Source organism: Melopsittacus undulatus, chromosome 9 (genome assembly GCF_012275295.1).
Source record: "Melopsittacus undulatus isolate bMelUnd1 chromosome 9, bMelUnd1.mat.Z, whole genome shotgun sequence".
In the NCBI taxonomy this organism is placed as follows: Eukaryota; Metazoa; Chordata; class Aves; order Psittaciformes; family Psittaculidae; genus Melopsittacus; species Melopsittacus undulatus.
This window is the reverse complement of record NC_047535.1, coordinates 644,189-657,653: the sequence shown is the minus strand read 5'-3', so window position 1 is coordinate 657,653 and position 13,465 is coordinate 644,189. Positions and strand designations below refer to the sequence as shown.

Sequence of the window (13,465 nt, the reverse complement as noted above, 5' to 3'; positions counted from 1 at the left end):
TCTGGCTTGGAATGTGTGAGGTGCCAGGGGCAGGTTCAGCATCCCACCATCAACCAGCTCAGATAATGCAGACCTCACTGCTCACTTCTCCCAGGGACTTCAGGACACACAAGCAGACAGATCCACAGAAAGAGGAGCCAAACCCAAGTATTTCTTCTGTTTCCTTTTAAACAAATAATGCCAGTCATGTTTCATCAGCACATTTCCTTGCTGTGACGTGACCCAGATTTCAAGTATGAAGAAACATCCCAACAAGACAATGTGCTCGTGGAGCTGGCTCGAGTCCATTCACACTGGTGATGCTTTCAAGAAACACAAGATCTCATGCTAGTGTACACAGAAGCCTGAGGCACCATGGAAAATGGACAAGAAGTTGGTAAGCCTTTGCCTGGTGGGGAGGGAGAAGTATGGGACAAAGGATAACCCTTGTGTGATGAGATACCTGCCTGGACTCACAACAAAGCCAAGGAAAATGACTTACAGATAAAGCCTTTCATCCTGACAGGCCCCAAAGCACTTCACAGCCATCAAGGAAATGCTTGTTGTTAGTTCAGAGACATTGAGACTTTCCCCCTTCAAACACTCCTGGCCTTTCTTTAACCAACTTATTCTCCTTCCCTGGAAAACTACAGCAATTTCACGCTATTCCAGCCCATGGATTCTGGTTTTTACAGCACACTGGATTACCGGTCACGTCTCAAATCTGTAAGTGTGGTTCTCTGCAACTGTCTCCTAAAGAGACAACTATTAACCAGGAAACCATGATTCGAGGAAGTCCACAGGACAGGGTAGGTAAGAGCAAAATAAAAAGACAAGAGTTTCCAGGAACAGCTGAGCACAGGATGTGCTATTCAGCTGGTGGTGCTTGGTTATGAAACCTGGATAAACGTATAAGGAAACCACAAGGTCCCTCAAAACAGTAGCTGGCATTTACAATGATGGAAGATGCAACGCAACCTGCACCTCTCACTTCCCATCCTTCATGGAAAGCACCTTGTCCTCTCCTCCCCATCTTTCAGGTTACAGTCATTCCAATCCAAACTAAAGTCATGCTCGAAGCCTCGTGTCTTCAGCCCCTGCTGCTCAGGGTGTCTGCCTGGGGCTCCCACCCACCCCTCTGCTGTCCCAGAGCTCAAGCACCTCCCCTAAAAGACACTTCCTAAGAAAGACTTTGCCAAACAAGTGGCCTTAACAGGAGAAAGCTTTTCTGGTACTTCACTTTCTACCCCAGCACTCATATTTCTAGGCACCATTGCTTTGCCGGCGAGGCTTTGGTTTGAATATATGGTATGTGTTTGGAACCACAAGTTCATTACCTCTTGGCCAAGACATTTTTCTCTTTGTAGCTTGTCATTAATTCAGCCTTTTTGCTTTGGGTCTGACTATTAACCCAGCAAGAGAAATGGAGAGCTGGGTTAGCTGTAGGAGAGTTAATGTCAGAGCAGAACCCCAGACCTGCAGCTGAAGACAGGTCCTATTTACGAGTGACGTTGCTGAGACAAGAATTTGACATCAGTCACCACTGGACCCTGGTGCTCACCAGTAGCTGCAATGGTTTGAGATGGGAGCTTGCAGCACCTGAGTTTTAGCCGAGAGGGTAACAAACCCCCCAGAAGCAGCAGTGATCCTGGGCTGGGCTGGAGCAGCTGTCCCCAGGCACATCGGGCGTTTCGGACACTTAATCCATGCTGCAGGCACAGAGCAAGCCTATTTTTGGAAGTCATCTCCCTCTTGTTACAAGCCGTGGTAGAGGCAGGTTGCTAAACACTTCCTGCACTGCCCTTCCAGGATGCTGGCTGACCACAGACAAATCCTAATGACTTACTGGGTTTGACTGGTGTTTAATTGCTGCTCCGCACCAGTTCTCTTTTTAATTGAGAACAACCCAACTAAAGCACCCAAGAGTAGTAACAAGCCCCACTAAGTCTGTGTTGGACTGTGGAAGGCACGGAGTAACTGCTGTGTTTGTTCTGAGAAGCCAGCAATTTTTGCAAGGTCCACACAGAGAAGAGAGCTGCATTTTGCTTAACTGCTCCAGAAACCCTAATCTTGCTGTTCTTCACCTTAATCTCCCTGTGGGATCAGAACCACAATCACATATCCCGCAGGACTCCGTCAGGTTGCTATCTTTTAAAGGCTAGATAAGGCTTTCGGCTGCTCCTTTGGCCTTAGAAATAGCAGAGGGTTTCTATTGTAGGATAAAACCTCTTTAGATGGTAATACCACTCTTCCTGCCCTGGAAGTTTTCCTTGGTGCACTCTGTAGCTTCAGAACCTTTACACATAGCTTACACTGGGCTCTGCCTTGCCAGGGGCCGCTGCCATGCTCCTCTCACACCTGCCTTCCCTGATTTAAAGCACAAAACTCAACCAACTCTGCTGTTAAAAGCAGGGAATTGCCATCCCAGCCAAGATTCCCATCAGCCCCTGGCGCACACATCTGAAACTCACCCTTTCCCATTAACGTGCTGCTTTAGCCCTGACACATTCATTGCCCTTTCCGGCCTGTTTCTCACCTGGAGAACTTCATTCTTACAAACTGCAGCCTCTGAGATGAATGTGCTGATCTGTGCATGGACACAAGTTAAAACTGACAGGAAAACAAGTGCTCAGGTTTTAAGAGCTTTACCAGTGAGGGATGGTATGTTGTCACATACAACCTCAGAAACACACTATTGAGACATTAGGAACTGTTTCAAAAAGGAACTGAACTGAGGACCTGTCCAATCACTATTTTACACATCTTATTTTCTTTCATCATTCTTTCCTCTATTATATTTTGGGTGAAAAATCCACAAGAAGAAAACAAAACTCAGTGGCTGCTCGGTGGGAAGTCATGAGAAGTTTCAATATGCCAATATTACAAAGTGTAACAACCACAAGCTACTGACAGCAGCAGAAGTCCTGTACCCAGAACCGATCTGCATCCACACTATGATCTTCCATTCTTTGATGCTACCCTGAATTCTGCTTCTTTATTTCCCTGTGTAATTGCTTCCACTTCGGTCTAACATATCTCTGCCACTTTGAAATGCCTGAGATGCAATGGAATAACTTCATGGCTATAGAGCAGCAGGTATGGCTCTGGAAACAAACAGGGAACTGCTCTGTTGAGCAAGTCAGTTTGCCTCATGCCTTCCATTGGAAAGCTGCATCTGAGGAAAAGTTGAGTGCTACAGAACTATTGATGTGACTGTCAGTGATGCCCCGTGATGAGGGTTTACATCCTTAAGAGAAAACATGCATGCATCTGGCACACTAGCAAACCTGAATGGAACAGAGGTGGCTGAAGCCTCCATCTCCACACTCGACCCTTAACCTGTATCTGTAGATTTTAAAGCAGAAAAATGTGCAAGAACCAGAAGTGCTGATACCAACCATGAACCTACAGTTGTTGGATTCTTCTTCCCCGGTATGAGGAGGAAACCTGCCCTCTCCATCAGGGGTCCCACAGAACATGAGCGCCCAGCCACGTCCCAAAGCAATGCCAGTCTGTTTGACAGTGGTTCACTCATCCCATTCCAAAGCAGTTACACTCATTTGGAAGAGTTTTCCAGATACTGAGGAGAGCTAATTTATCTTCAATAGCAGATACTTGGAAGCAAGTTAGCTGTCACCATGTGCCACATGCTAGATACGATGAGACGCCCAACACTTTTCCTTAGAAGCACTGCAGAAACAGTTCAGCAAAATCATGGCAAAGTATTTTTGATCTTTAGAAGTGTTTTAATGACAACAGCAGGAATGGAGCCCTCCCTCCCCTGCATCCCCCCAGCTCATGGGGTACTGTGCATTGTGGCCAGGCAGAAGGAAGGGAAAGGCAGTTCAAGGAGTCAGCCGTCCATTCCTGCACTGACTTTGCTGCCTTTCAGAGTGCAGCTAAGATAGGACCTGTCACTGAACATGGCACATGGCTCCTGTCCCCGCTCAGCTCTCACCCCATGGCAGGGTTTGCTGCTGCCAGGCTTCAGCTCTGGCACAGCCCAAGCCCATCTAATCACTACCATAGCCCTGCACCCTGCCCGAGGCCGTGCTGGCACTCAGGAGCCCTCTATTTAGCCATATTTTTAGGCCAGCTTAATAAACTGCAATGTTCCAGCACAGGAACAAGGGGTGGAACACAGCTCCTGGCAGGAGGAAGGGCAGCTACAGTAGTAAAGCAGCAAGCCCAAGGCATGGGGGTGAAGTGCTGTACCACAGCCTCCCGTGTGTAACTGCAGAACTTAACCCAACCGCTCAGGGCTCAGCTCTCTGGCACAGCCAGATGGTATGAGTGGCACAGGGCTCTCCTGGATGGGGCTCAGAGCAGCTCACAGCAATACACAGGAGAGAGCTGGTCCCTACAGGCCGGACAGAGGTGGTCCCCCTGTTTATAGCTTCACCAGGAGGATACAACCTGTGTCACTGTGTAGTCAGTGGGACTGTAGCAGCCCTGACTGCTCCAGGCTGCTTTGGAAGCACAGCCTCATCTGCTCCACTATCAGCATGAGGCTGGGCTTGTGCTGATGCGATCACTGAAACTATTCAGGTTTCAAGTGTTCCTTTTCCAGCATGTTATTTTAACTAAGACCATCCATCACAGATTTTTTAAGCAACAGTATTTTATGCCATGGGTTTCATTTGCTTATTGTGCTCTTTGATGGGCTGCATTCTTTAGCATTAACATGAACAAGCTTTTTCTGTTACAGTTGATTTTCTACAGCCTTGTTTCTAGAGAAAATAAGGCTTATACAACAGCACTGTCCATACATGTGTGCCAGTCCTCCCCTGGGAAACATGGAACACACTGACCTACACCAACCAATTCCACAGGAGGGAAATCTCAAACTAGTAAGTTCCTCCAACTTCAAGGAGAATCAGAAGCTCTTTAAGTATCCTTTTAACACCTCCAATAAGCAACAAAGGGCCCGAGCCCAGCCCTTCCCCACATCCCCTCTGCCTACACTTCCTAGCCTACCTCCAAAGGCCAGCTCCCAGCAGAGCCTGGGCAGGGGAGGAACAACCACGCACCCACTCCCAGCACAGCCACCAGCTAAGCCAGTGCAGACACTGCAGGAGGGACTCCAGGGGAGGTGGGGGTACCCAAAACACTGCAGCCAGGGCACTCGGGGGTATTACAGGAGAGGAGAGGGCTGGAAGGCACAAAGGAACAGAGCCTGTGCAACAGATTGTACCAATTCTGCTGTTCGAGAAACAATACAAAACAAACTGGAGTATTTTAGCTTGTGACTATTATATTGACAAGATATTGATGATGCAGCGTGGAAATAACTCGAAAGCAGAGTCTGAAGAACAATGCTGAGCACACCATTCATGTAGAAGGTTAACATCTTTTGCCCCTGTCCACTACAGGGCTCAAAACTCCCACCCACATTTCAGAACATGCACATTAAAGGTGTGTGTGTGGGGAATCATTCTCATCCTTTCAGTATCCTCTATGTTATAACACAGAAATTAGTTTTCTAAACTCTCTGAACAAGGAGGATAAACCAAGTCCATCCTGATTAAACAAGCACCTATGTCAAACCAAGTTAGTTCAGCAGCCTGTGGGCAGACCCTGATGAGGAGTGTCCATCTATCCACACGGAGAAGAGCTGAGCTATGAACTCACATAGCAGATGAAAAAGCATCTGCTCAGACATGCAGGAAACTGCACAGATTCATGGGATCTGCTTCTATCCTGGGATGGTTGACTGAAGGCTTTTAGCCATCTTTTACACCCTCTTCACATCAGATTTATCTCTTCTTCCATTACTGCCATGTGCTTCTCACCCCTTTCACAAGGAACTTAACATAAACAAGAACTTTAGAAGTGGCAGGGCATCTTCTGCCTTCCCATAAGGTAAGGTGATGCTTGACACGAATCTGCACCGATTCTTCAGTTTGGATCTAGTGTGAGCTTTTGAAACAATGCATACCATCCCCTTTTATAGCGCTCGGGTGCCCATAACAAAGCAGCTTATCACCTGGAGTGCTCAGACTGAAACTGAGCTGGAAGATACACATCAACCACTGAAGCACATAGGACCAGACCACACTAAAACATCCAGAAATGCAAACATGGACATCAGGTCCTCAGCACCAACAGACTCATTCTATGGGCCCGTTCCTCCCACACCACAGTACTTGACAATACAGATGAAGACTGACAACACTCTGAGTAAGCTGCTGTAACAGTAGTGGGTTCATCAGTGATTAACTGAAAACCAAAACTAACCCAGCAACAAAAAGCCCATCCCTTTCCCCCTTTCCCCCACGAGGCTGACAAAGTATCAGCTACCTGAGGCACAGAGCTTCCAAACGTCCAGCAAACGGCACATGGACAGCTACACGCACGCCTCTAACCTCGCAGTACCTGAGCTAAAAGGGAACAGAAAACACATGAAGAGGAGACAGAGCAAAGAGCAATCTGCTTGAGAAACTTCCTACCGCTGCAAGTGTGGACCACTGATGACAAGTGGTTATTCTCTACTCTTAAGCTATTTTATGGTTTGGAGCCCTATCACATTAACTGACTTTTGACTTGAACTCCTTTGAGAGTGAACATTATCAAACATTCTCCAGGTATATAATAAACCCAGCTTGTATCAAAAGAGAATCATCTTCAAGTAAGTCCAAGAGGGTAATTAAACATGACACCTCTTCACCTGATCTGTATCTACACAGCCCATTTCTCCGACTGAGCTTTCAAAGGCTTTTCTCTTAAGAGTGCTAGTAAGCTTTTAAGTCCCCAGCAGCACGAAATTAAGGAACTCTACATCCAGTAACTCCAGCTGCTTGAGTATCACTGCAGCTACACTGGAGTCTTCAAAAGCTTCTTCTAAATCTATATTTTAAGTATTAAAAGTATCAAATTTCCATTATGTTTCTTGTTTTCTTCTTTAATATTCCTCAGTTCTGTCTTGATAAGCAAAATACATAAGCTTTCCCAAGTGCATTTAAAGTGATTTAATTACAACTACTTGGTCTTGATGAGAGTTTAAGGTGTCAAATAAATTGAGCTAGGCAATCCAATCAAACATCCTATATTTAAACCTAGCTACACAAAGCCCACAAGTTAAATGTTAAAGTACCCTTAATGTTCTCACAGATATTTCTGCTATCTGCACTTCCCACCCCTCACCCAAAAACACACCTTAAAACTCCAGCCCATATTAAGCTTTTCTTTAGCAAACACAGACATATAACCACTGCCCATGTAATTACTAATAACTAACTTGTTCTTACACTCTTCATTTATTTCTTAACTGCTAACAGATGCTCTTCTTCATCATTGCTCAGGCACAGACAGATACAGGACTGCAGCACAGCCACACATTCAAGGGACAAGCTGAGCCCTCACCTACAGGATTTCTCTCCCCCCAGGTGATGGATGTGATTCAGGTGACCAGGCATCGCACCACAGCCCAAAGGCATTATTTCAGACAAAAGGAAGCCTGCTGCACCTAAATGAGCTCCCCCAGGACACTAAAGGGAGAGAAGTGCCTGGGAAAGGGAGAAAGAAGCAACTCAGGTGGCATTATCTCTTATGAAAAGGGTATTGGGAAATGAATTGAGGACAAAGGAGACCACGGAACCTTCAGAGCCAGCCCACTCCATCCTGAAACAGTGAATGCTTCAAAAACATCAGCTAGAAGACATAAACTACAGAAGAATGAGCCTAGAGGAAGCTACAGTGGGTGAGGATCCCACCACAGGGGTAAGAAATAAGTACACCTGCATCAGGCTGTCTGTCCCAGCACCTTCATCCCCCAGGTACCAAGCAGGAAATACTGAGTATCTCTGAAGCTCTGTCTAGACTGAGGAAATCTGCATTGGACTGTGCCTAAACCAAATGCTGCCTGATAGAAATGTGAAAGGAAAGGGGAATACTGGTTTTCTCTAGTCACACACAGCTAGGGTTGCAAGCCTCCCAGAGAGTACAAGTGCAACTCGTGCTGCCAAAAGGAACCCCTCTGTGTAGGGGTTTTACCACTAACTAGGCTGGTGTGGCTGTGCCAGGGAAGTCCTTGTGGGATAGTGTAATCCTCAGATTGAATTACCTGCCTTCTGCTAATTAGCACCTTCTAAAATACAGGGTGAATCAAAGCAATCATGTTTAGAATGGCCTCAAGTAAACAGTTCTGATTTACACTGAATCAGTACAGCTGAAGCTCACAACAACTGCTCTGATTTGATGGGAGTTCCTGTTCATTTATTAACTTAAATTAGCTATTCCGAAATGTAGCCTAAACAAGGACAGGTTCCTTTCCTTGCATATGAGGCTTCAAGGATGCCAATGTGCCCTGCAGTATCACCTTCTGAGCCTCATTCTGCCGATAATGACACTCCTGCTGTGCAGCCACTGCATGTGTTTGTGGATATAAAATAAGGTAATTTATTTATAGGTAAATTCTAATCCAAACGTCTTCCAGTCAGATGTTTTGCTCCTTCTTACACTTGGCACTTTGGCAATTAATAGCAGGATCCACTTTTTAGCATTGTATTACTTTAAGCATGCACAGCTTATTTTCCGGAGGCAGTGGAGTTAACAGCTCCTTCTAGTTAACCTTTCATTATAATGTTATAGTTTGGAATTCATATTTATTGTGGTGGTGTAACTTTCAGTGTTTTATGCCTTCTAACCGGTCTCCTCACCCAACAGAAAGAAGCTCTGAGTGCGCACAGGAGTTGGGCACCCTTCAATTTCCATCCTCTTACCATGCACCTCAGGCATCCCCATCCCTCAGTGGGCTGAGCACCCTCATTGCACTGAACTTACCAGCTAGCCAGCTGCCCTTCAGGGCCTTTCTTAGCCAGGTGGAGGGAGCTGTGATGGGGTTGAGCTCTCAAACATTTCCCAAGGATCTCTTAGGTCACAATACAGCAGAACCCAATGCGGCTGCTGCATTAAGCCTGTCCTCCAGCGGCTGCTCATCCTCTCCCCTTGGCACAGACCACAGCATCACCACAAATACTGACCCATCATGCAGGGAAACTGAGGCAGCGAGGGCCAATATCTGATCCCACAGCTGGTGGGGCTGGCAGTGGTGACACTCAGCTCCTTACTTGACACTCATTACTTGCTCGCACCAGATTGTCCTGATAAAAGTGTTTTCCTGGGATCATGAGGTGCAATGAAAGAACTTTTCTGTAGTGAAGAAGACCTTCAGTTACTAATCAAAGTAATTACTGCAACCGATCTGATTGGGAAGTCATCTATTTCGACCAAGTTATGACTGCCAACTGGGAAGCCACCATCCAGCCCCTGAGACTGATTGCTTTAGATGTGGATGATTTCACACTTCATTTTTCAAGTGCTATTGAAAATGTCTTCATCTGTGTATGTAAAATATTTATTTCTCTAGAACACTAAATAGTGGCCATGGAGGCAGCTCAGCCTGCAAACAGCACACTGCATTGGCTGCGGAGTACCTCACACTATGGGAGCTTCTCTGAGCAGTCAGAGATGCACCACGCTGCACTCAGCTCTGCACTGAGCAAATTAACCTGGGTTCATTTGGGTCTGACACCACCAAACTCTCTCCCTGAGACAGCTCCTCTTTTAAACGAGCCTGGAAAGAGCTTAGAACTCCCTTACAGGAGCAGCAGTGTGGTTCCATTTAAACAGTCTGGCCCTAAACACTGCAATCTGGGATGAATCTGATGCATCAGCTGGGCACTTCAGGTGGGTATGTGCATTTCCTGAAGACTTAACTGGGATCTATAAACATCAAAGGAACTTTTCATATGCAAGAGATGGAAAACAAACTCCCATTTAAAATTTACAAGAGGCTGGTGCCAGCACTTAGTGGTAATGGAAGCTGCCAGCAAATGAAAGAATTTCATTCAGACTTAGTCCTTTACTTTCTGGGCTAACAGGAGTAAGAGTCATCATATCTGATCTAGTCACAGTCACAAATCAGAAAGGCACTTGACAGAGAGGAATGCTCCTGAGGAAGTATGGAATAAGGATGCAGTGGCAGGGAAAGCATGTGTGTGGGGCAGTCTTTGAATCTGGGATGATCTTAATAGTCTTATGGGGACATGATCCAAGTCAAAAACCATCACACATAGAACTGGCTCCCCTGTGGGAGCGTGAAACCACACGGATGGGGAAGGACTTGCACGGGTTTGAACAGGGAAACTGCAAACCTGTATCCTGGAAGAGGCAGTGTTAGAGTTACACAGTCCCACTGGCTCCAGCTGGGATCTTGCAACTATGACAATGATGTCTTGGAACTTCCAGATATTCCTTCAAAAGGGCAGGAAATCACAAGCTTCTGTCAGAGCACATGTGTGTCTAGAAGTGCACATGAATTCCGAACCGCTGGTGAATTCCAGCCCTACTCCACACATCCTGCTTTTACGGACTCCTGGAATGGTGGAGGTTGGAAGGGAACTCAGGTCACCTCAGCCCCCCCTGCTCAAGCTTTTCTGGCGAGCTCTTGCCAAAACAGTTCTGTTTGACTGTCAGTACTGGTTCTTACAACAACAGGCAACTATTCCAAGTTATTATTCCACTTATACCTATGGAAAAAGTTTCTTCCACAGGAATGAAATATTTGCATAGAAAACGTGACTCTCCAAGTCTCCTGCAAGCACTATTTTTGCTGGTGTCGGCCTCAGCAGCAGCACAAGTGATCAAAGAAAAGAAAAGCCAGTACAGTATGGAAAAACTCTGTAAGATGAAGACTACGTTTCCTTTTGAATCCAGCAGGCTCTTTTCTTTTTAACTGCTTAATGCTCCTCAGCCCTCAGCAGCGGTCACGTCAGTGTGGAGTTATCAGCATCGTGGTGGAAATCTGAAGGTGGAAAACTCCTTTTAAATGCTGAAACCCCAAGTCCAGCTCCAGCATTTGAGGGGTGTTTCCATGGGTGGAGGAGGGATCCAACTGTACCACTAAATCTCCGGGACACACTGACAAGGGGGTTTGTTCGCTAACTACAGAACTTGCTCAAATGAAGCAGGAATGTCAGCTTCAGTGCGTACTCCACCAACTGGAACGGGATCAAGTCTTAACTAAGTTCCACACAATGTTTTCAGGGGAAAAGTGGAGAATGGTTTATGGAATTTAAGTCGGGATTTGGCCTGCGTCCTAGAACATATATCTTGTTATGAAAACTGCTGAAACACTTTCAAGTGGGCAAGCCACAAGTGGCCTTGGAGCTATCCAGTCAACTGGAAGTCACACAGGCAAACCCTCCTCAAGCAGAAAAGCTTGAAATCGGAAGGGGGGAGTGAGGGAGAGGCAAATAATCTTGGAATCTTATCTGTTATACAGAATGGTTCGCTTGTGCCTACAGCATGAAGTAGTTACAACTTGTTTTCTGCTATTGTCACAGATCCAATATGTTACTCCAGCTAAATCATAATCTCTTCCTGCCTCGGTTCATCCATGTGTAAACCTGGTTCGCTAACTCTTACCTTAATGTGTCATGGGGCTTAATTAATAACACTTAGGTCTTTTAAGCCCTCTACAAACATTAACTACTTCTTGTAACAACTCTCTGAGGTATTATTATCCCCATTTTACTGATGGAGAAATGGCAAAAGAGGCTGTGAGTCGCCGAAGGCAACAGAGGAATAGTTACACCTGGAGATCCTCTTCACGGACTAACGTATTGTAACAGTGGAAACTTACCAAGAAAGGCAAAGGCAAGAACTACAACCTCAAAATTACTTTGTGAAGCACATCACAAGCAACTGAAGACTATGAAAGACCCCACCGGACACAACAGGCTTGCGATCACAGCAAGTGCTACAACCATCATCTCAGAGGGAGAAATAGCCCAGGCTGAAGCTCACCAGAACAGCCACAAAGACACACTAAGACCTGTCCTCTCACGCACTCTCAAGTACCATAAATTGAGCAACAGGCTGTACAGTCCTCCCTGGTAAGCGAGCACACAATCAATGCGGCATGCAACACGCTAACGCCTTCCGCCGCGCTCCCGGTACTGATGCCAGCCCCGGGCTGAGATGGCGGTGGTCCCGCACGGTACCGGCCCGGCCGCCTCCGCACTGACAGCGCCCGAAGTTGGTGTCCGCCGCGCCGGCCGCGGTCCGTGCCCGGGCAGCCCGCAGCGAGGCACCGGTGCCCGCAGCCGCTGACAGCCGCGTCCGGTGCTGCCGCCAGCAACAGGCGCGTCCTGCGCGCCCGTTCCGCGGAGCCGGGCTCGGCCCGCCCGTGTGCGCAGCCGGGGCCGGGATGGAGCCCACGGAGCTGCGCCCCCTGAGCCGGTCCGGCCCGGCCGGGACGCGTCCTCACCGCCCCCCGGAGCGCACAGCGCAGCCCCCGCGGTGCGGAGCGGAGCGGAACGGGACGGGACGGGGGGCGGCCGGGCGGTGCGGGCGCTCCGCAGGCCTCGGCCTAGAGGGGGAGGCGGGGGGTGTCGGCGCGGGGGTGACAGCCGCGCCGCCCGCTCCTCCGGGGGCCGGGGCCGGCCCGGGCGGGCTCCGCCGCCGCTCCGGTGCGGCCGGGGCTGTCCGGCCTCCGCGGCCGGCCCGGGGAGGTGCAAGGGGACGGGCGCTGGGTCCCCGCAGGCAGCAGAGCACGGCCGGGGGACAACCGGGACCGGGGGCGCAGGGCTCGGCTTGGGGCAGGCCCTGAGGGGAGGCTCCCGCCGGTCACTCCGGAGCGGCCACCCCTCACCCTCCCACCTGATCCCGGGCTGGGACCCCTTGCTGCCCGAGCCGCGGCTCGGTTACCTGCGGGTGCGGGGGGCCGGGAGCAGCGCCCCGGGGTCCGCGCTGCCGGCGGCCGGGCCGGGCCGCACCGGGCTCCGCTGTGTTTACACCGCGCCGGGGCTCCGCGCTCCGCAGCCGCTCAGCAGCCAGTCGCCATTTCCCGCCTACCGACCTGCTACACCGCACGGAGGGACCCGGATGGGGAGAGGGGCCGCCGCGCAGGCGCAGCCCGGCCGGGGGAGGGGGGCCCGGGGATGGAGGCGCCGGGGCAGGACGGGAAGGAGGGAGCCAGGGCCTGGAGTGGGGAGCGGCGCCCGGAGGCGGCGGGGACGGAGGACGGGAGGGCCGGGGTAAGGAAGAGGGCCCGGCCGCCTGTGCCTGTGCCCGGGGCCGGAGCCGCCGCTTCGGGCGCCGGTACTGAGGGTGCCTCACACGGCGGAGGCAGCGGCCGCCTCGCTCTGCTGGCGCCAGGCCCAGCCGCCGGCCCCTGAGGTGAGGTGAGGGGAGAGCGCTGCGGGGCCCCGAGGGGAGGGGAGGGGGGACACGGAGGGGAGGGGGGGACACGGACGGGCACGCGGTGAGGGGAGGGGGGGACACGGACGGGCACGCGGGGAGGGGAGGGGGGACACGGACGGGCACGCGGGGAGGGGAGGGGGGACACGGACGGGCACGCAGTGAGGTGGGGGGGCCCGAGGTGAGGTACCCGAGGTGAGGGGAAGCCGCCGCTGGCGGCCCCCGGGACGGAGCGGTCCCCGGAGGAGCCGTCCCCGGGGTGGGTTGGTCGCGGCCGGAGCGC

The 13,465-nt window shown here is 50.0% G+C and overlaps 1 protein-coding gene across 2 annotated transcripts in view; it reads right to left on the bottom strand.

Annotated features, from left to right (window-relative positions):
• CTDSPL2 (CTD small phosphatase like 2) overlaps window positions 1–12,853 on the bottom strand; it is a 34,628-nt gene extending 21,775 nt beyond the window's left edge. The window contains exon 1 of one of the 2 annotated variants that reach the window (XM_034066220.1): window positions 12,691–12,853. The gene's annotated coding sequence lies outside the window, so the exon portion shown is untranslated. Of the gene's footprint in view, window positions 1–6,279; window positions 6,296–12,690 lie in introns of those variants that run through there. The other variant, XM_005141186.3, reaches the window with a different exon arrangement.
• Window positions 12,854–13,465: the final 612 nt, after the last annotated feature.